Source organism: Centruroides sculpturatus, unplaced genomic scaffold, assembly GCF_000671375.1.
Source record: "Centruroides sculpturatus isolate CEXI.00-Female unplaced genomic scaffold, Cexi_2.0 scaffold196, whole genome shotgun sequence".
Taxonomy (NCBI): domain Eukaryota; kingdom Metazoa; phylum Arthropoda; class Arachnida; order Scorpiones; family Buthidae; genus Centruroides; species Centruroides sculpturatus.
This window is the reverse complement of record NW_019384362.1, coordinates 668,148-690,453: the sequence shown is the minus strand read 5'-3', so window position 1 is coordinate 690,453 and position 22,306 is coordinate 668,148. Positions and strand designations below refer to the sequence as shown.

The 22,306-nt window shown below is 24.8% G+C and overlaps 1 protein-coding gene across 2 annotated transcripts in view; it reads right to left on the bottom strand.

Annotated features, from left to right (window-relative positions):
• LOC111641434 overlaps positions 1 to 22,306 on the bottom strand; it is a 164,566-nt gene that overhangs the window by 118,529 nt on the left and 23,731 nt on the right. Inside the window, exon 1 of one of the 2 annotated variants that reach the window (XM_023387616.1) lies at positions 2,640 to 2,824. The exons of the other annotated variant lie outside the window; for it this stretch is intronic. The gene's annotated coding sequence lies outside the window, so the exon portion shown is untranslated. Of the gene's footprint in view, positions 1 to 2,639; positions 2,825 to 22,306 lie in introns of those variants that run through there. 2 annotated transcript variants of the gene reach the window in all.

Sequence of the window (22,306 nt, the reverse complement as noted above, 5' to 3'; positions counted from 1 at the left end):
GAATTAATTCAAATTTGAATATACTTAGCGACATTATGTTTATGTAGAAACATAATTTCCTAACTAAATTAATAATTATTTTATTGAATTTAATAAATAATTTCTTTTCAAATTTTAAATGGAAAATTAGTTAAATTACAAATAAAATATGTAGAATTACGTATCTATAAAATTAAATAATAATTTATAAAATTATGGATATTTAAAACTTCAATTATTTTCGAGGACTCGCTATACATATAAATTATTTAAATATATATATAGGCCTATAAAGCTTAAAATATATAAACTCAATATTTAATTTAATGTTATTTTCCAGCTTATTAAACATCATACATTTAAACTTTAAATCATTTTTGTATTATCTTCTAGTTAAATATAAATTATTATATTATTATCTGGTCATAAGAATCAGTCTGAATGATATAAATTTTACGATATATTCTTCTGAAATCAAATTTACGTATTTATTAAAGTTTAATAGTAATATTTAATTATTATAATATGAAATTTGAGAATATTAATATTCATACAGTGATCTATGCTGATGATATAATTATATGATATAATTATAATCGCTCCATCAAGAATTTCCACAACATACATTAAACTTATTGCATCATATTTGAAGATAATGATTGAGTAATTAATCTTCATAGAATGGAGATCATATTTTTCATTAACAGTACTCGAATTTAATGTTATGTTCTGTTTAAAATCATAATGAATTAAACATTTTTAATATAAATTAATTCTAATACAGAAATTCGTGCAATTTCAATTATGTTATAAAATCTTACTGTTCTGTAATGACACCTAATTGATTGTATTGTTGTTGTTTTGATATAATAGTTAAAATATAGTAATTAAATTCTTATTTTTTAAAAATTGAAGATTAATGACTCAATCATTATCTTCAAATATGATGTAATAAGTTTAATGTAATTTAATGGAGTAATTGGAGAAAAAGGCATCCGCTATTGCCGTTAATCGAATGTGTGTTTTAAATATATATATAGCCTATTTAAAATGTGTTAAAATATTCTTATAATTTATAAGCATGTATAAAATAATATTATAATATATATTAAGTGATTTATACTCGTTTACGCCTTATTCTAACCTTTTAGTATGCTCTATTCGCGAACAAAGAAGGTTTTAAATTTTTCTTATAAGACAAATTTTTTGTCCGTTAGATCAGAAGTCCGTTGAATCGGGCTCTGGTCTGATTATTATTATCAACCCATTTCAATTATATTATAAGATATGAAAAATTCGGATTGATGAAATAAGACAACGCAACACATAAGTGCTCTGCCAAGAAGAGATAACTCTCAAGAAAAGTTTCTATGGAAAATGGCCCCTATTTAAGTGAAGAAAACGTAAAGAAAATCCGGAAAACTCCATATGGCCAACCGGTTAGTCAGGTGCGAACTCACGATCACTATCAGTGTTTAATGGTTTTAGCCACTCGGCCATTGGTGTTAGAAACGTATGAAAAAAGTCAAATACATTCTAAATTTCATCTTAACAATTTAAGAAGACATAACTCCTAGCAATTTCATGTTTATGTGTTAAAAACGCCTACAAATTTGTTTTAATAATTTTTCAATCGAAGTCATTGTATAATTCTTTTTGAAAAACTCATCACACATCATTCCACGAAATAATCCTAGTACTTAAGAAATGTATCATTTATTATTCGAATTTTTAGAGTTGTTTCAATTAAATAAATACGAAACTTTTGTAAAAATGTTTCTTAAGAGACAATTTAATCCATTCTTTGATAATTTTGTCAATTTTCATCTTTTTAAGATGTCGTTTTTTTCATTCCTTTTGAAATTCAGCTCTTAATTTCTTCTGATTAGTATTATTTTTAATTATTCCAAAAGCATTGTTCATTTAAATATATTTTATTGTCTGCCTTTTGGTTATTATAATGAAAATTCTTTCATAAAAATAATAGTTTTTGTGTAAGAAAAATTGAAATAACATAACTTCGCTCAAAAAATAAATTCGTTTATATAATAATAAATGGATAGAAGTAGAAGAAAAAAGAATTTAAAAAAATTGAATTTATAAATTTTCAAAATATTAAATTAATTTTAAAATGTCAAAGAAAATAAAAGAAAGCTATTTTAAATTTTTTATGTTTTTTTTGTGAAATAATCGTTTTATAATTAAAATAATTTGATTAAACTAATAAGAGATTCAGTTAATCCGTCATAGAATTGCAAGATGCCGTATTTTTATTTAATATTTAATTAAGATAATTCTAATTTTAATAAAATTGAATCAAAATAATTAATCCAAACGAAATGAAACGTGAAAGAAATTATGCTCAAAATTCAAAATATAAGTTAATGAATCCTATAAAGAATTTAATGAATAGAATATTTTAAAATCTTCGATAATATGAAATTCAATGGCATTTCATACATAATAGATTCATAAGGCCGTTTTCATAAAATCATTAATCTAATACATTTTAAAATATCCGATAATTTGTATTAAAATTTAATAGCTGCCTTAAGTTAAGAATATTAAAATTTTGACTAAAATTCCAATTAAATTTATTTAAATATTCACATTATTTTTAAAAAATGGCTATAAATAGGAAATACGAAGAAGAGCTAAACCTTTTATTGATGATATGCCATTCCGTTGATGCGAATTTTACTTCCTTCCTCTTAATTTCCTCCGCTTTCTTTCTTTTAGCAAGCACCTAAACTACATAATGATTTCAACCCTTGTTAAGCATTTCAAAAACAGAAAATGTTTAAGAGCATCAATGCACGCCACGACTACGTAAACGATGGCATAATACGAGTCGAGCAAGCATTAACCTAACAATAGTTAGTTAAACACAATCTTAAACAAATTTTGAATATAAATAAAAAAATTTTAAATTGTTAAAAGTTATCCCATAAAAAAGCAGAAGAAACAGATAAAAGGTTGCAACGTTTTTAGTTTTTAATTAATTTTTTAAAACAATTTCAACACCATCTGAGGATATTAAGTAAGTTAAATATCATTACGTCATATTAATATAAACTGTTTTGTCTCATTTAAATTATTGCACTTATTACATTAATATATATTAAATTTGCATAAAAATTGTAAAAAAAATATTATAAATTATTATTGCTTTAATTTAATATTTTGCATTCATAATACTTCTAAAATAATATTATTGTTTTAGTATTATTTTAGCAGTATTAGGAATGTACAGTACACTAAAACGATAATATACTAAAATAATCCCAATACTCGGAACTTTTTAGCCTTGTATTATCAAAAACCTAAAAACTAAAAATGAGTAATAATAAAGTACTTCATTATTAATTCAGTACTTTATTATTACTCACTTTCGGTTTTTCAGCTTTTAACGCATAAACGATAATGCTATGTTATAAAATCAAACTTTGACGAAAGAAAATATTCTAATTAAAGTAAAGCAACTTTTCAAACTGTTAACTTTAATTGAACAAATATGGTTTTAGAGGTAAATTCAAAATTCTGCAAAACATTTCAAATAAGCAGAATACATCAAATCTCAGGAGCAGTCAACAGTTTCTATCTCAAAAGAGAAGTATTGTCCTTAAGCTATGAAATAGAAACTAAACTATTCTGATTTCTAACAAACCAAAACGAATATTAGGAAACTTTTCTTCAAATGTAAATATAATCTTACTTATTGTGTTTTCGTATTTATTTTAAAAGTTTTTCTAACTAAAAATATATATTATGATTTCACTTTAAGTTTGACTTTTGTAGTTAAAATATTTAAATTTAATAAACGCTAAGTGAAGAAGCAGTCTTTCTGCTAAGTTTATAAATTTAAAATGCCAGAAAGAAGTTCCAAAATTAAATCAAAATAGCGTATTGCTTGTTCTGACATCTGACAAAAAAAATTCTTTTTACTTACACTCCATTTTTTTTTTTTTTTTTTTTTGTGTTTATTCTCCCCAGCAATCCATTTATTGTGGTGATAATTTCAAATACTTCGATTTTCAATTCATTTTAAACTTATTGCAGAAAAATATATGTCGAGAATGCTTAAGCTATACAATATTCGTTATTATTAAAATCGTCTGATTATAATTCAATTAAAATATTCTAATATTCTATTACAGGATGGTGGAGAGACTGTATGGATTCAGTAATGCAACTAAGATTTGCTCTGGAGTGATTTGAAAAGCTGATGTGTACAATCAGACTGAAGAAAAATTAACTGTACCATAAAGTACCGTTTATTTATAAACATTTTTATTTATATTTATTTTTTATAAATATTTTTAGTTTAAATTTTATCCTTAATATCTCTGGGAATCCAACACCCATATCATCTCTCATAATTAAGTTATAGTACGGGTCTATGGGAGTTTTTCCTCTTCGTAAATTTCTTTAGTCTTTTTTTGGAACAAATAAAATATAAAACACTTCTTTATTAATAAAAAACAATCTTAAATATTTGATTTTCTCTTAGTAAAAAGAACATTAATTTTATACAGGCATAAATCACTATGGGCCACTAAGGTCTCTACAGGCTCGAGAAAAAATTCTCAGCTTCTTTCTTGACGGCCCTGTCTATGAACGACTGAGTAATAAACCTTCATAAATGTTAATAAAATTGAATATTTTTGCATAATTTCTATAAAATAATCCTAATATTTTTTCCACATTATTTTCAACTTTTAGCAACCTCAGTCGAGTTAATAGCATTAAATTATCTAACATTAATTAACAGTGCAGCCTGCTATACTATACACTTATACGCAAAATCGGATTTAACGTATTAGTAATAAATAATCTTAATTTTAATACTTTTTTAAAAGTTTTATTTTAAGAAATTTTACATTATTTAATCCTCAATAATGCAGAGATTAATTTTAATTAATAAAAGATACTTAGTAATTTTGTTTCGTCAACAAACTCAATTACTTTACATTAAAGTTAGTTATCGAGTTATCATTTATCAATCGAAGATTTTTGTAAAAAAGTAAAGAAAAGAAAAAAAGAGAGGGAGGGAAGAGAAGAGAAATCAATTAAATTTTCTGATTAAATCGATGATTTGAAAATTGAAAATTGCCAAAGAATAGAATTTAAAATTTATTTTAAAAATAAAGAATTGGAAACATTGTATAGAATAGCATATTTTTTGTTTATTTCTACAATAATAAGTCGCATTATTTAAATATAGAATAACAGCTGAAGTTGGAAGTCAACTGGATTCATAATTTTAACATTTTTATTTTAAAAATACTATTGAACCGACTTTTAATTTTGTTTACTCAATTAATACAAGAAGAATTATACATTAAAAAGTCATAAAATCTAAATAAATATATAAAAAGTTTAAATATAATAATATAGCAGATATTAGACGTAATTTTTCGATAAAAAATCTAATTATATAATCACAACATTTACAAAATAAATATAATACTAGAATATTACATATTACTTAACAAATATTGCATCTTATATGATACTGTTCATTATCATAAATGTTTTTAATAATCAGAACCATCGAGACGGAAGAGAAGCGAGAGTGGTATCCTTGAGGTCCGTGTTATTTAGAGGCCGGATATGCAATCTGTATAATACAATTTTAATTATGAAGTCTAGAAAATAAATTTGCAATTTCAAATGCGTGAAGAAAAAAAAATGCAATAAACCGAGATCATCACGTCAGAAGAAGGATTGGATTGGATTGATGGAATAAGGCAACGCAACACTTGGGCGATCTGCCAAATACAGGAGGATCCCTCAAGGGATGATTTGTATAGGAAACTGGCCCTTATTTAGGAGTTAGATACATGAAGAAAACACGGAGAAGCCCAAGTTCGATGGTAAAGCACGAACCCGCGACCAAATATCACTGTTCAGTGGTCTATCTACTCGAAAACTAATATGTTGTCAGAAGAAAGCATAGAAGAGCTTGCCAGACTCGAGTCCTGGCTCCATAATTTTTTACTACAGCATTATCAATGAAAAATGTTGCAGAAGATAATTAAAATTATATCCAAAAATTAGTCAGATGTTCAAATCAAAGACCTGAACATCTAACCCTCTCCTTGTGAGATGGAATAACTTCATTATATTCTTTTTGCTGTTATTTCCACTGATTAGTCACTGGATTCAACATATTTCATATCAGTTATCTATATTCTCTATTCATGTCCTGAATGCATATATGATGAGGTTACCTTAGTATGCTCTTGGGGATAACATTCTCTCTCTCTCAGGAACATAAATGAAGACTTTCCAACTTATAGTCCATAGATGGCATAGACTTCATTTTTTTCTGAACTAGTTTCAAATGTTACTTCTCTATTATTGCTATTGGTAACACTGTTTCTAATATATGTATTTGTATATGTCAGTTCTGCCTAGACTGTACTGTAAACAAGGTTTAATAATTTGCAGTTCATTCTCTGCTATCCCATTTTTCTCTAGAAAATAGATCAATGTTTGTCCATGTACAACAACATGTCTTTTGCAAAAGGTTTCCTAGACTGAAACAAAATTGTAAGTTGTTATTTGTATGTGTCCTCTTTAGGGTTATCTGAGTTTATTTCTCATCATTGTCTTCCATTTTTTAAAATGAATCAAGACATATTCCTTGTTTTTCAGAAAGACTGTGTACTGTTCATACTTCATGTCTTTATTAATGATGCTGAGGGTGTATCTGTATTTGGATATACATAGTTTTGGACATCAAACAGACCCAACAAATCACCGTGCACTAATTTAAGTGGTTTTAGTCATCTTTTTGATTTTTCATTTGAGAAAGGTTGACATATTGATTTCTCTTTAATACATGGTTCATACTTCTCTAACTCTGAAATTGGCATTCAAGATCTCTTATATTCTGGGTCTTGACCACCTTTAAGATTTCTTATGTATTCTTATGCTTTAACAGATGTCAAAAATCTAGGGGNTAGTGTAATTTTAAAAAAGTTCATGAAATAATCTCATTTAAAAAATAATTTTATTAACTTAAATATTTATAAAGTTAAGTTGCGCAACTATAAACTCTAACTGTATAGATCATATTTTTCTACTGCAAATAAAATGTATTATTATAATATTTTCCGAAGAACTATAAAATAAAATGGATTCTTTTTTAAATAACTATTATTCAGATAAAGAAATACAGTACAATGCATAGCTTGAAGCTATGGAAATATTCAGTATTCAACCTCAAAGCAAGATCTCTATTTTTATATTTAGATATGTATTGGTTCTTTCTCTTAAAATTCGAAACATTTTTTCCTAGTAATGAAATATTAACATCATGTATCCAAAGTCACTACAAGATTGGAATGCTATAAACTTTAGGGATGATATCAAATAGGAAAATATGTTTTATTTTATGTAAATATTTTTTAATAATTTAGTTAACTTTTATAGTTCATATAACATAGAGAATTTTCGTAAGCAATTAAGTTAAAATCCCTAGATGCTTAATTATTATCTGTCTTCATTATTATTATTTACTATAAATAATATGAAAATATCTTTGATTTATAGCTTAACAGAGTTTTAAATTAACAGGGCGAAACACGTGACCTGTAAAATTTAAATAAAATCGATTTAAAACTGTTCTAGTCAGTAATTACCATGCTGAATCTAATAAATAAGATGTATCGTTATCAGTTGATCCTTTTCGATCTTGCAATATATTAAACTATCTGAAGACTGGACTTCACTCAGATAACAATCGAATAGTACTTAATATTTTAGTTATTTTTTCAAAAAATAAAGAATAATATTTGGTTAGACAATTTTATCATAAAGCTAAGAACTACATTCTGAAGTTTTTTTAAAGATTTTTCTAATTTTAATTTATTATTTAGTGCTGTTAAGTTTACATTAAATTGTTTTAAAGATGATAAAAAGTCAAGTACTTAAGACTTTTTTTTTGTATCGACCCAATGGTGCTTTTTTTTAATGGATTAGATTTAATGCAAGATACAGATAGGAGTTAAATCAGAAAATATTAATTCCACATGAATGTTTTCCTTCTATCTTTAAGCTTATACTTAATGCTGTAGAGTGCATTGACTCATTAATAACATCGAGTTATTTTAAACTGACAAAGTCAAACATGTTTTCGAACGATTTATGATTTTTTTATATTAAAAAAATGCAAATTTTGAAAAATAAAAAATATAATATTAAATTACTAGATATTAACCATAAATATTTTTACTCTTCTTTCAACGTAATTCACTAATTCAGAATTAGAAGCAATTTTTGATTTTTGTTTTTAAACATAATTTGATCGATAAATTACATAATTAATAATTTTATTTTTAACTTCAAAAATCAAGTCTAAAAACAGAAAAAAATCTCTAATTAAAATTGTTATCAAAATGTAATAAACGTTTAAATGTTAATTTGCAGTAAAAATATTTCATAATGAGATATATTTGATTGATTAGCGAGAGGTACCAATGCATTGTAGAGATATATTTGTAATAATGCATTTGTTTCAGAGGTAAAATTGTTTCTTCTTGGTTCAATTTGTACCAATAAAGTAATAGACTCTTGTGCCAAAATAAAAAGAAACAAACCAAACCAAATTTGCTTTAATAATCCAATTTTTTAATATTTATTTTTAGAATATTTTGCTAATTTCCTTATAGAAATAAATTACATGCTTAATATACTTTAAAATCTTTTTTATACTCGGCTGAGCTTCGAAATTGCTCTGATAAAGTCCATTTTGAAGAAGACTAAGAAAAGTTGATGATGTATGATAATGGTGGCTCTTATAAAATGGATATTTTATTAAAACAATTATAAATTTCATGTAAAAAATTAAAGTCATAAGTATTAGAATATTTATTACATGAATTATATACTTTTAGATAAAAATTTGTTTTAAGAAAATCTTAATATTAATAAATAATTTCTGTTTGTAATGGTAATTTGTGTTTATATTCATTGCTCTTAACTTTAAGCTCTTGTATTTAAGTCCATAAAAAGTTTGCAGAAGAGATTTCAAACAATAAACAAATATATAACAGCAACAACAATAAAATAAATGAAATTAATTAGAATAAATGTTTGAGAAAAGCAAATTAAATTATAAAACTTCACACATTATAAAAAATTAAATAGATAAAGACAAAAATTTAATGAGAAAGAACTCAATAAAGTAGAAATTTTTGTACTTATAAATCAAATTTAAAAATTACGAAATTAATATTAATTTTGCATGATGGAANAAAATGTAATAAACGTTTAAATGTTAATTTGCAGTAAAAATATTTCATAATGAGATATATTTGATTGATTAGCGAGAGGTACCAATGCATTGTAGAGATATATTTGTAATAATGCATTTGTTTCAGAGGTAAAATTGTTTCTTCTTGGTTCAATTTGTACCAATAAAGTAATAGACTCTTGTGCCAAAATAAAAAGAAACAAACCAAACCAAATTTGCTTTAATAATCCAATTTTTTAATATTTATTTTTAGAATATTTTGCTAATTTCCTTATAGAAATAAATTACATGCTTAATATACTTTAAAATCTTTTTTATACTCGGCTGAGCTTCGAAATTGCTCTGATAAAGTCCATTTTGAAGAAGACTAAGAAAAGTTGATGATGTATGATAATGGTGGCTCTTATAAAATGGATATTTTATTAAAACAATTATAAATTTCATGTAAAAAATTAAAGTCATAAGTATTAGAATATTTATTACATGAATTATATACTTTTAGATAAAAATTTGTTTTAAGAAAATCTTAATATTAATAAATAATTTCTGTTTGTAATGGTAATTTGTGTTTATATTCATTGCTCTTAACTTTAAGCTCTTGTATTTAAGTCCATAAAAAGTTTGCAGAAGAGATTTCAAACAATAAACAAATATATAACAGCAACAACAATAAAATAAATGAAATTAATTAGAATAAATGTTTGAGAAAAGCAAATTAAATTATAAAACTTCACACATTATAAAAAATTAAATAGATAAAGACAAAAATTTAATGAGAAAGAACTCAATAAAGTAGAAATTTTTGTACTTATAAATCAAATTTAAAAATTACGAAATTAATATTAATTTTGCATGATGGAAGTAATGTTAACCTCTGTAATTTAGTTCAAAAAGCAGCATTGTAAAAAGCTATGTTATGTTATACTTGAAGAATAAAAAATCTAAAATAAATAATTAAAAAAATATAGTGGAATATAAGATAATAATGAAAAATACACATGAAAAAATCAGATTAATGCAGGAATTTCGATCAACTTTAATTTCCAATATCTTATCATCCTCAAATGGGGAGAGAGGAAAAATATGATAGAAAATCACTCCTTTCCATAGCTAAAAAAAANNNNAAATTGAAATTTTATAAAAATATAATTATAATGAAATTTTGGGAACTTGAGTACTAACAAAATTTAAAATTTTCATAAATGAACATGTAAATTCCTATTTAAATTCATGTAGTGTAATTTTAAAAAAGTTCATGAAATAATCTCATTTAAAAAATAATTTTATTAACTTAAATATTTATAAAGTTAAGTTGCGCAACTATAAACTCTAACTGTATAGATCATATTTTTCTACTGCAAATAAAATGTATTATTATAATATTTTCCGAAGAACTATAAAATAAAATGGATTCTTTTTTAAATAACTATTATTCAGATAAAGAAATACAGTACAATGCATAGCTTGAAGCTATGGAAATATTCAGTATTCAACCTCAAAGCAAGATCTCTATTTTTATATTTAGATATGTATTGGTTCTTTCTCTTAAAATTCGAAACATTTTTTCCTAGTAATGAAATATTAACATCATGTATCCAAAGTCACTACAAGATTGGAATGCTATAAACTTTAGGGATGATATCAAATAGGAAAATATGTTTTATTTTATGTAAATATTTTTTAATAATTTAGTTAACTTTTATAGTTCATATAACATAGAGAATTTTCGTAAGCAATTAAGTTAAAATTCTTTCAATTCACTTAAATTTGATGCAATGAAAACGATTTCTAAAAACTTCCTGTTTTTCAATACAGTATTTCTTAATTATAAATAAATATTATCATAATTTATCCGAAAATTTTTATATTTTAAAGTGAATAAAATGTTTAATATACAAGTAAGTTATTGTATAATATATTGTTGGTATAATTTTTTCCATTATAAAAAGATAATCCAAATGTCGAGTAAGATGAGAGGTTTTTGACTGTTCAACACGTATTTAGCTTTAACTCTTGGCACAGATTGTTCATAATTTGTTATTGCCAATTTACTCCAAAAATTTGGCATCTACAGATTGAGACAGATGGCACGTTGGATAATATTGAGTCTATACACAAGCACTGTCATACAACTACACTTCATATTTTTATCGTTTTAAATAATAAATTTTTGTCAAGAGGTCATCCTTTACTTTTATCTTTCTTAAATCAAATGTTAACAGATTAAATGTTTTTGTTTCTTTTATTATGACATAAAAAGAAAAGAAAAACCACAATTGAAAGTGTTTGATTCTACTTCTTATAGTAGCTTAATGGTTAATTATTACCATTCTGTGGTTTGCTAATCACAAAACAGGTGAAATAAAAACTGTTTTCTTCTACTTAAAGAAGTTTTCTCGACTTAAGAAGAAAAATAATCAAACTTCAACTTTCTTCAAAGTGTCTACTGTAATAATTTTGGTTTCCTTTCCTAATTTAGTAAATTTCGATCGATAAATGTAAATTGTTATTCGCTAAGAATTGTTAGTTCCAAACTTAGAAAAAAAAGTTGTAAATCATTATATTTTTCAAATGAGAGCACATCAATACTTCTGCTTGAAGTATTGTGTCTTGTTCTATCTAACAAATTTTCATAAGGTATTACAATTTAATTTGCAGAAAATTTAAAATGTTAGCAAAGAAGTAAATTCACAAATTACAAATATATAACGCTTAATACTCGTTGAAAGACATCTGAATTAATTTACAGATATTGAAACGTTTTTTCCCCTCTTATGATGATACAAAAATAATCCGAATTTAATGAAATTTCGAATATAAACTGGCAATAAATTTTTACTAAGTTGTATAAAATAACATTCTACTTCATGACTCAATGTTTTTATTTTTAATATATGAATATATTAAAATTATTGATTATATAATTATTCAATTTTTGAGTCTTTTGAGAAATTCGATCTTTTTAAAACACTAATTTTTAATGAATTAATATGGATAATTTGTAAATAACAAAACTCAACTTTTGCAAATGATTATAATTTTGTAATTTGTAAATTTAATTGCGTAAGCAGAATTTTTAAAAGATTAAAAAATAATTAATGGAACAAAGCCATTTTTTATTTAATCCCCACGAACATTTACTTACGTCGTATATTCAGAAATAGTTTTTCAAAATCGCATGCTTACAATTATAATTATGTACAATATTCTCGAAGCTGCTACATTTTATTAAGTAACCAAGTCTATTTGCTCTTCGTTAGATAAATTCTCCTTTAAATATTAATTGATATTATCACGAAATGATGAAGTTAATTAGCGAAGTAAAAATCTTATAATGTAAACAATTGGAGTATCTTATCAAAAGAGAAACTTGTATCTGTAGGAACTTCGAAGATTCCTGCATTTATAACACCTCGTACAAATTTTTAAAATAAATCGGAATAAAGGTAAAATTATTTCCAATGGGGAAATTACAGTTATCTTAAAGATGAAAATCATGAAAAATAAGATATCCACCCATTAAAACAGCTCACATACCCACAAAGGGCCACCTCTCAATGATTTATAGAGTAAGTCTCTGGAATTCCATTACTCCCGCCAAGGCTAAGCATAATTATCGCTTCTAATTTAATTTCTCCGAGAAATATGGAGACAATTACGCCCAGTCCGAACATCTTATTACACTTCTGGACATATAACAGCTCACTGGAGACTAAATTCACTTTCTCTCTTTTTACACTTTTTCATTAAAAAGTGAATAAACTATCGTAGATCAACTATACAGTTATAAAACTACCTGTTAACAAAGCTCTAACATTGCAAGAAAAATTGTTTTTATGGTTTGTGGGACTAAAAGTTCTTTTAAAAGACATATATTTAGAGCAGGCTCGTGTACTGTGTTAAAACATGACATTCATTCTACCAAAAAAAGAAAAGTGCAGCTTGTTCAAGTAGATTTTTCATCAGTTGCTTAAAGGTAAGCCATTGAGAGTTAAAAAAAAAATTGTGTAAAAAAATTTAAAAGATAAGAAACTTTTGATTCATCAATAAATTTGTAAATGTGTCATTTACACTTTTATCTCAATTAAATAATTTAAACGTATTTTAAATTAAAATTACGTTTAATTACATTAATACTTATGTCCTTTTGCGTGTTAAAACATTTAATTAAATAAATATAGTTCGTTTAATAAAATTTTTTTCTTAAAAAAAGTAACTAATAAAAAGAATTTCCTCTAACGATTTTTGAATTTATTAATTACAATTTCATTAAAGATTCCTTTCGTTCAACAAGTTACCTGTAGTTCAATAGCAATTAAGAATATTCCTGGATTCTAAAAATAGAAAATAATTATTCCTTACTTTTGAAACAATTTGTCAAAAACACGTTAGATTGTCACACTTTTAATAATTACTTTTGGAAAAGGAAAAGACAAGTTACTTACTATAAGCTTAATAAACATTTCTGTAATGTCAGCAATTGAACTCTGTTAATTAAAATCACCCGAAGGTGTTTAGTTTTGTCTCAAATTAATTATAAAATAAGTTTGAACGATTTCTGATTGGACGCTCCTGTTCAAGGCATCTAGTGGCAAAGCTAGAGATAACAATGACATCGATATAAATCTATTTTCTTTATTTTCATTCGCTAAGTTCTCCTAAACTCTGTAATGTTTTCTCGAACGGATATCGATCAGAAAAGACTTTCTTGTCCTGATAAAAGAAGAAAACAATTCACAGAGTCTTGTCTCTTGCTAGAAAGTTTTTTTCTCTTCGTCTATATCTCATGCACTACAAGTAGCTTTTGCTAGAAATGTCCAGGCTTCTTCCGTTATTTTTGAACGCCACATAAGTCCCTTTTTTTTCCTCTTAAACTAACATTATATTAAAATTTACCGTATTTATTTACTTTATAAATTGCAACATTCTAGTAACTTTGAAGCGAAATTTATTAAAAAGAAACTTTAAAGCAAAGTTTCAAATTTTTAATATTTGCAAAGTTTTGAAGTAAAAAAAAAATGAAATGGTTACATACGTTTAAAATTAAATATATTCTATATGTTTTTTAGAAACTAAATAAAAAGTTATAACAATTTTCAATATAATGAAAGTAATTTTGGACTAAAAAACCTGTGTTAATTAAATAATTTTACCAAGCTAGGTTCATCCATCCTAAGCGGGAATTGTAAAACTCTGCTACGTTTAACAGGATCAAGTTGTCAATAACTGCTGATAACTTGTTTTTCACCCTACTTCTGTTTTCGATTAACTGTGTGTGACGTCATATCGAAAATTACTGCCATTAATTTTGAAGTCTATCCCTAGAGAAAACACGATCGGATAAATTTATGATAGGTTGACTTGGGATGGTGCAACTAATATTTGAACTACACAGTTATCAACGCCTTATAGAATGTTCTTAAGACGGAACACTGACAGTACATCGTGTATGCAAAATTGTGGACAACAGTGTAGACAACTCATTGACACTAACAGGGTTTATTTGATTTAAAGCGTTTAGGGAAATCTTGCAGAGTTGACAGGGATTACAATCATGTCACGCAGCAAACATTGTCTGAATCGTTAAAGCACTTCTCTGATAATGAGTATTTCGATCTATTATCTATTAAGATACGCATTATAGATATTAACAGAATATTCATTATTTATTCAAAAATATCCTTTTATAAAACTAACATTTTAATATTTAAACCAACCAAAAAAAAAAAAAGTTACATTTTCGCAATACTTAAATTTTATAATGCAACAAATAAGAAAGAATAAATCGTTTTTGTTTAAAAACATTAAACTTATTTGAACATTTACATAATACGAAGCAAGAAAAATAATTTCAATTGATGTAAACAAGGTTGGTCCTCTTACTGTAGAAGCCATTTTCTAATTTAAATAAATTTACAGTTTAATAAATTTGTAGAACAATAAGAAAGACAATTTGGAAGCAATTAAAATAGAGGAACATTAAAAGGCTACCTATGGTTTTCTACCTACTGCAGTGCAACTCATCAATGCAATCCAGCGATGGATGAGTTGAAAAATCGAACGTGTGTCACTTTTGTTGCTGGCAACGTGCCAAGTGTCATCACCCAACAGCCACTCGATCTGTTCTTAATGGTACTCCCCACCAACCTTTGGTAATTAAAATTACTTTGAATTTTGACATATAATACCAAATAATGTGCCTTCGTCGCGAAAACAAAACCCGTCCATTGAAAATGTGCTAAAAGTTAATAAGCAAAAAATTAAGGATATATATCTTACTTAATTATCCGAATGATGATAATGGCATTTCAAAACGATCTGGTAAATTGGTGAACGTTGATAAAGACACGTCAGAAAAATATTTTAATTAGTTAATTGAAAGGAAAAGGATTTTTCTACCGAAAATGGATAAGATTAATATTGATTGAGAAGGAATGATGTCGACGTTACGCAATGGACAAAATTGTACGTATCATTGTATCATTCACATAAAATACATAAAAGAAAATTTTTCTGGTTGGACAGATCATTTCGTGACCTGTCCTCATAAATCGTATTTTATATGCTACATACAATTCTACTATTCTGGCAAGAAGAGATAGGAAGAATAACGGAAATCGTAAACGTACCATGTAGGGCAAAATCGAAAGGGTTTCACTCAAATTTGAGCATTTGTTATATGGTCCAATAACTTGTATAACGAAATGCACTACCCAAAATGCTGCAGTGACACCACTTTGAATAATAGTTTGCAATACTTTACTAAATGAATTTAAAGTCGTATTATTAAACTATTTTCGGCTACTTTTTTTATATATAAGTCGAAATTCGAAATAATCGAATGAAATATATTTTAAGTTAAAAGGAAAATTTCTTTTATATGTATCCATAATATTGAAAAGAATTCGTGAAATTTTGTTTCAACACCCATCGAATTTTTGCACGCAAATCATGGATCAACGTTTAACCCAATTTCGACCAAAACATTGATCAGAAAATTGAAATCCGAAGAGAAAAATATTTTTGTAATTTGTTTTGTCTTAAAGAAAGTTTCAAATTGTTTTTTATGATTTGTAAATAAACACAGGAATTTTAAGTCGAAGAGATTTAAAACATTTTTTTCTTACTGTAATTTAAAATAAATCGATATTTAAAGTTTCGTTGATAAAGATATTTGTCTTTTATTATTGATAAATAATTCGAATCGAATGAGAACACATTTACTGAATAACTGTTTCCTCAATTTCGATTTTTAATATTTCGCTTCCTCATTATACTTTATTGTTTCTGATCATCGATAAGGGATTATTATCGATCTGTAGAACGTTGTTAGTCCAACATTAACGATTAACTTCCAATAGCACATAACAGCACTACTGTAACAACAATAACTTTGCTTGTTCGTAAGTAATTTTTACGAATCATTGTAACAAGAGAGAAAGAGAGAGAGAGAGAGAAAGCTCTAACATGAACAGTGATTAAATTAGTTTACTCAGTAAAAGGGGTTATATTTTTATCTACAAATTGCACTTAATTTAGTTGATATACAGCTCTGTAGAGCATCTTCTCTCTCCTATCCAAAATACTTACAGGATATAAAGCTTTTAAGTGTATTCCTTTTCCGACATTAATGAGTTATATCTTTTTTTCCTGAAATAGTTATGATTTATTTTCGTCTTCTTTATGTTATATTTACTTAATTAATTTGATTTTTAAAAATTAGTTTAATATTTATACGATAATAATTTCATAAAAAGAAATTTAAAAATTGATTTCTCCTTTGTTATGATAATTTATTAAAATAGTTTTATGTTGGCCTTTAGAATGATGTTTATGAGTTTGGGTGGAGATTTATGTTTACGTGTGGAATGTAAATAAATAAATTTCTGAGATAATATTCGATTTAACCTTTGCTGACAAAGGTTGATATGTAGCAAGTAAATATATAAACTTAATACTCTTGATACTCTCTTAGTTAATGCGATTTAAGAAAAAAAAAATTTTAATGTAAAATATCTTTAAATGAAAGTTTATGAAAATGACTTTTAATGAAAATTGCAATTACAAAAATTTAAAAAAAAGTGTGTATATGTTTGCTTAAGTTCTATCAATTATAAATTTCTAAGCGAGATAAAATGTAAAAATTTTCTGAATTTAAATCAAGCCATTTCTCAGAAATGCTTCGAAACTAATCAAATACTTTTAAAATAGTTATTTAATTACTTGTAATTCATTACTTAGTATAATCTTGTGGAATAAGATAACTTTAATTTCCAAGATCAATCTATAACATTGACAAATAACGCATTTGCATATCAGGCGAGATCTTTCTATAAAATTTATGCAAGAAGTTAATGTGTGTATTAGGAAATTAGCGGAATTAAATCCTCTGGAATTTCTACAAAAGAATATTTTTAAATCGAAATTCTAACTAGTAGGTCAATCTATTTTCTTGATTTTTATATTTAAAAAAAAAAAAAAAAAAAAAAAAAAAAAAAAAAAATAAGAAAATAATTTTAAAAAAAAAAAAAAAATAAAATGAAAATTTAAATAACTTACTTAGATATTAGATTATTTATCTTTTTTATATACTTTAAACAAGTTTTTAATCACAAAATGATATTATTCATACAGAATAAAAATATATGTAACGTAATTTAATCCTTTCAGGATCTGTTGCATTTATGAATGAAGACAACTTCCTGTTGTAGGATCTTCAGGAAAACGGGATTGACAGTTGCAGAAGATGCTCTGACAGTTACAGGAAGTGTTAGACACATCACAGAACAACAATGTCGCCATGAATGTCTTGCCGCATCATTTCAAATACCATCATATCAGGTTAGATCAGATTAGGCGTTATCACTAATTACAATAATTAGACGTATCTCTTAATTATATCACTATCAATTTCCTTTGAATTATTCAATTTTCCTTTATATACACCAACAGAAAAGCAATAACTAAATAAATAAATACATAAATTTGATTTTTTTCCCCGCTACTTTTATAAACAAATAGATATAACAAGTTATAACACAAATAATTTTCTAAATAACTAAAAACAAATTAAATTGAACAATTCAATATTTTTTAGCGTTATATATATCAAACAAGATACAGATTATTATTATTTTTTATTTATTTACTTATTTATTTAGTTTTTTTTTCTTTCGGGAGATCTATATGGCAAACACAATGTAAGGTAACACAGTGTGTTACCGAGTAAAATTTCTATTTCCAAGCTTTCATTTTCCAAAAAACTCATCAAGAAATATTCTATTGAAAAGAAAGTTTGTCCCATTTTGAATTACTTTTGTTCAAATTGAACATTGATTGAAATCAGACGACTGGAGAATCAAGGTCTGATTTAATATCTTCTATGAATGATAAGAAAATTAAATTGAAAATAAAATTATTCATTATTATTAGATATTTCTAAATTTGACAGGTTAGATAAAAGAAAATTCTTTTCTTTCATAACTAAATGAAGTGAAAATACAGAGGAAACACATACAAATACTGTATAATAATTTCTCTTATATAATGGATTGATCATGTTAATGATCAAAGTCGAAACAATCAATAACGGACTTCAAATAAAACACGAAAATTATATTTAATATTTAAGAATAATTATGTATTAACGTTCTGCTAACAATTTGTATTCGCAGAGTTAATAATTTACTTACTAAATATAGTTATCACAGGTAAGATCATAATTCTATTTTCATGAGCTTGACCACTATTCCCATAACTCCCCATTCCATAAAGTAAAATATTAAATATTCAAGTACAAATAAGATATATGGATTTTGCTGATGCAGTCATTATTCAAGTGCAGATTGTTTAGGGTATTTATCACCTGTTTCCCCTAACGCCCACAAACATTAATAAACGTCATATTAAACGATATCTCTAAACGAAATATTCAGAAAATTCATGAAGTAAATAAATTATAATGTTTTATGCATTTTTCGTTTCTAATTATGCAACTGTAATAAATCGAAATGACTGAATTTTTGTTATGAATTCGCTTTTCGTCACTGAAATTGTTTCGTAATTACTTATTCCCGTATACTGAATAAGTAAATAACATTATACGAAATTGAAACCGAAATCGTGAGTTATTTATTAATTTATTTATTTTACTTTATTTCTCTAAATTAAATTTACGGTAACTTCTTCTAATTGCGTTTAACTTTGAAACTTATTTTGAGGGTAATACATTGTCACAAAATCACTTTTTAAATGGAATCTACGATGTTGGCGCAAAGTGAATTTCCTTCGGGCTTTCACATTCTTTTATTTTTAGCGAAAGTTCGAAGAGGTTAAGCAGAGATCAATCTTCAGTTGACCACTTTACAGTCTTTGGATAAATGGGGAAGTGTTTCCCAAGGGTGTACTAGACATCATGTTGTGTATTTTCTTGTCAAAAGGATATACGAACATGCCCATCCGATGATTCATGCCACATAATATATATAGTGATAAATATAATCTATTTTTAAGTATTTTGTCTGTTTTCTTTTTCATTTGGAAATGACTTTTCAAAAATTTCGAAAACTATTAAAAACAGTAGAAAAATAAAATATCACTTTAATAATAATCAACGTGAGCTTTAAATTATTGCTTTCGACTAAAGTTTTCATATCTAGTTACACAGTAATTAATTTTTTAAATAAAGTAGCACTAAAATTAATGTAATTAAATTTAATGAATATACCTTTTTAAACGAAAAAAGCGTTAATTTTTAAATTAAAAAGCTCCAAGTTTCGTTACTTAAATCGATCAAAATTCAATTAATGTTTAAGCTATAATTTATTAGAAATTATACGTCATAACAGTAGAAATAATATATTTTAATTGCAAATATATAAAGTTGATGAGATACTTAAATATAATTTTATTAATGCTTGAGGTTGTAAACTATTTTAATTTTACTTTCCTACTCTAACATCTGTGTTATTGTCATAACTTGAGAGAATAAATGGTAGTAAATCTGCGGGCAATTTCAAGATTATTAATATTTAGACCTCGATTATAATAGCAAGATTATGATTATTTTGAGCATTTAATGATCGCTAATTATTATATTGCCTAATACTGATCGGTACCAAATGTTTCAAATATTATCTTTCATGTAATATGGATTAATTAATTGAGCTAGCATATGTCCAGACAGAAAAAAGTATATGTCAGGATGCTTATTTTTATGGTAAAATTAGAAAAAAAAAACAAATTTTTAATGAATTAATCATATATAAATGGGAAATTATTTAAATGATTTTATTATTAAATTAATTTATAGTCATTATAATTAAGTAGAGAAATTGTAACTTTAGTTAATGGTAATTTTATCGAAAACGAGCAAATGGACATAAATTTTAAACTATTATTTTAAGGAATTTATGCAAAAATATATTGCTTTATCGTATGTTATAGAAAGGCAATATTGCTAATGAGAAAAATTATATTCGAGCGCGAGAGAAACAATTACATAAGCATTAATTCGTGATAAAACCAATTTATTCATCAAAATTCATCTAAATCATAAAAATGATGTTATACCACGTAATAAATTTATTATGTAATCCGAGTAACTTCTACTCATTACATTGAATGGATGACTTGACTACATAACCATCATTTGCGAAATTAGTCAACAACCGCGAGCAAACTTTTTGAAATTTTCTCCTTTTTTTCTCGTAATTTAATTATGTATTTAATCAAATTATAAAAATTGCAATTTCATGTGCATAAAAATGATACATAACCATGTCCTTTTTATAGCATTCATAACGAAATATTCATCAAATTTTAATGTTAATTGCCGATTTATTAATGTAATGTCTAATTATAGATGAAAATAATAATAAAACAATATTTTATTTAAAATGGAAGGTAATTTTTCATGCTAATAATTTATTTTTTTTCATAAAATAAAAGTTTAAAAATGATTCATTTATATACACTGATCTGTATTAATTTAATCTATGAATTTTATTTAAATATCTACATATTTCAAGTTAACATTTTGTAATTTTGTTATTAGATAATTAATTTTTTGAGGATTACAAATTTAGAATTAATTAAATTATTTCTATTTTTAAGCAAGAGGAAAATCAAATTTTATTCCAATTGTTAACCATATTTGCATAGAAGAAGTCTCATTGTTTATCTAAAAATTCATTTTACTTTATAAAACTAAAATAGACTTAATATTGAAAAAAATATGATGATTTATTTTAAAGTATACTTCTGCATTAAAGTTATATTTATATTTCTGCCTCCAATTATATTGGAGGCAGAAATTATACTCCAATTACTGCCTCCAATATAATACTAACTAACTTACTACTAACTTCTTTAAAAAGTTATAATTATTATTATTTTTTAATTTAAATTTAAGAATTTTTAAAAATTATATTTTACATAATTTTTAATCTTTATTTTATTTAAAAATTTCTAAAAGTTATAACTTTCTTCATTATTAATCAATCAATCAATCAATCAAAGCTTTATTGTACTAAGGAAAAAGTCCTTGTTACAGGGCGGTTATTTTATACATGAAAAAAAGCCGTAATAACTTGTTATACATCTTATGTTGTTTTATTATAATAAATAATTTAAACAGAGATAGAAAAAAAATACATAAAAGATAACTTGCTTCATTATATAAAAAATTACTTAATACTTTGCATAGAATCTATTAATTTTTATCATGTTGTAAGACATATTAATATAATTAAAGTAAAATTCTAATTATATTGTATTAAATTCCACTCACATAAAAACGTTTTATCATAAAATTATTTATAAAAAATTAATTATTAAAAACAATTAATTAAAAAAATTAATGAAATTAGATCATATATTCAGAAAAATGTGATATAAAATTAAAAAATAATTCTAAAAATATAAATTTAATGACAATTTTATTCAATAATTGGCATAATTTATTCTTTATTCTTATCAATTTTCTTAATAAGATTATTATTTTTAATTAATCTAATATAAAAAGAAAAATAATTTTTAAAAATATCTTGATTATTAATAATTTTG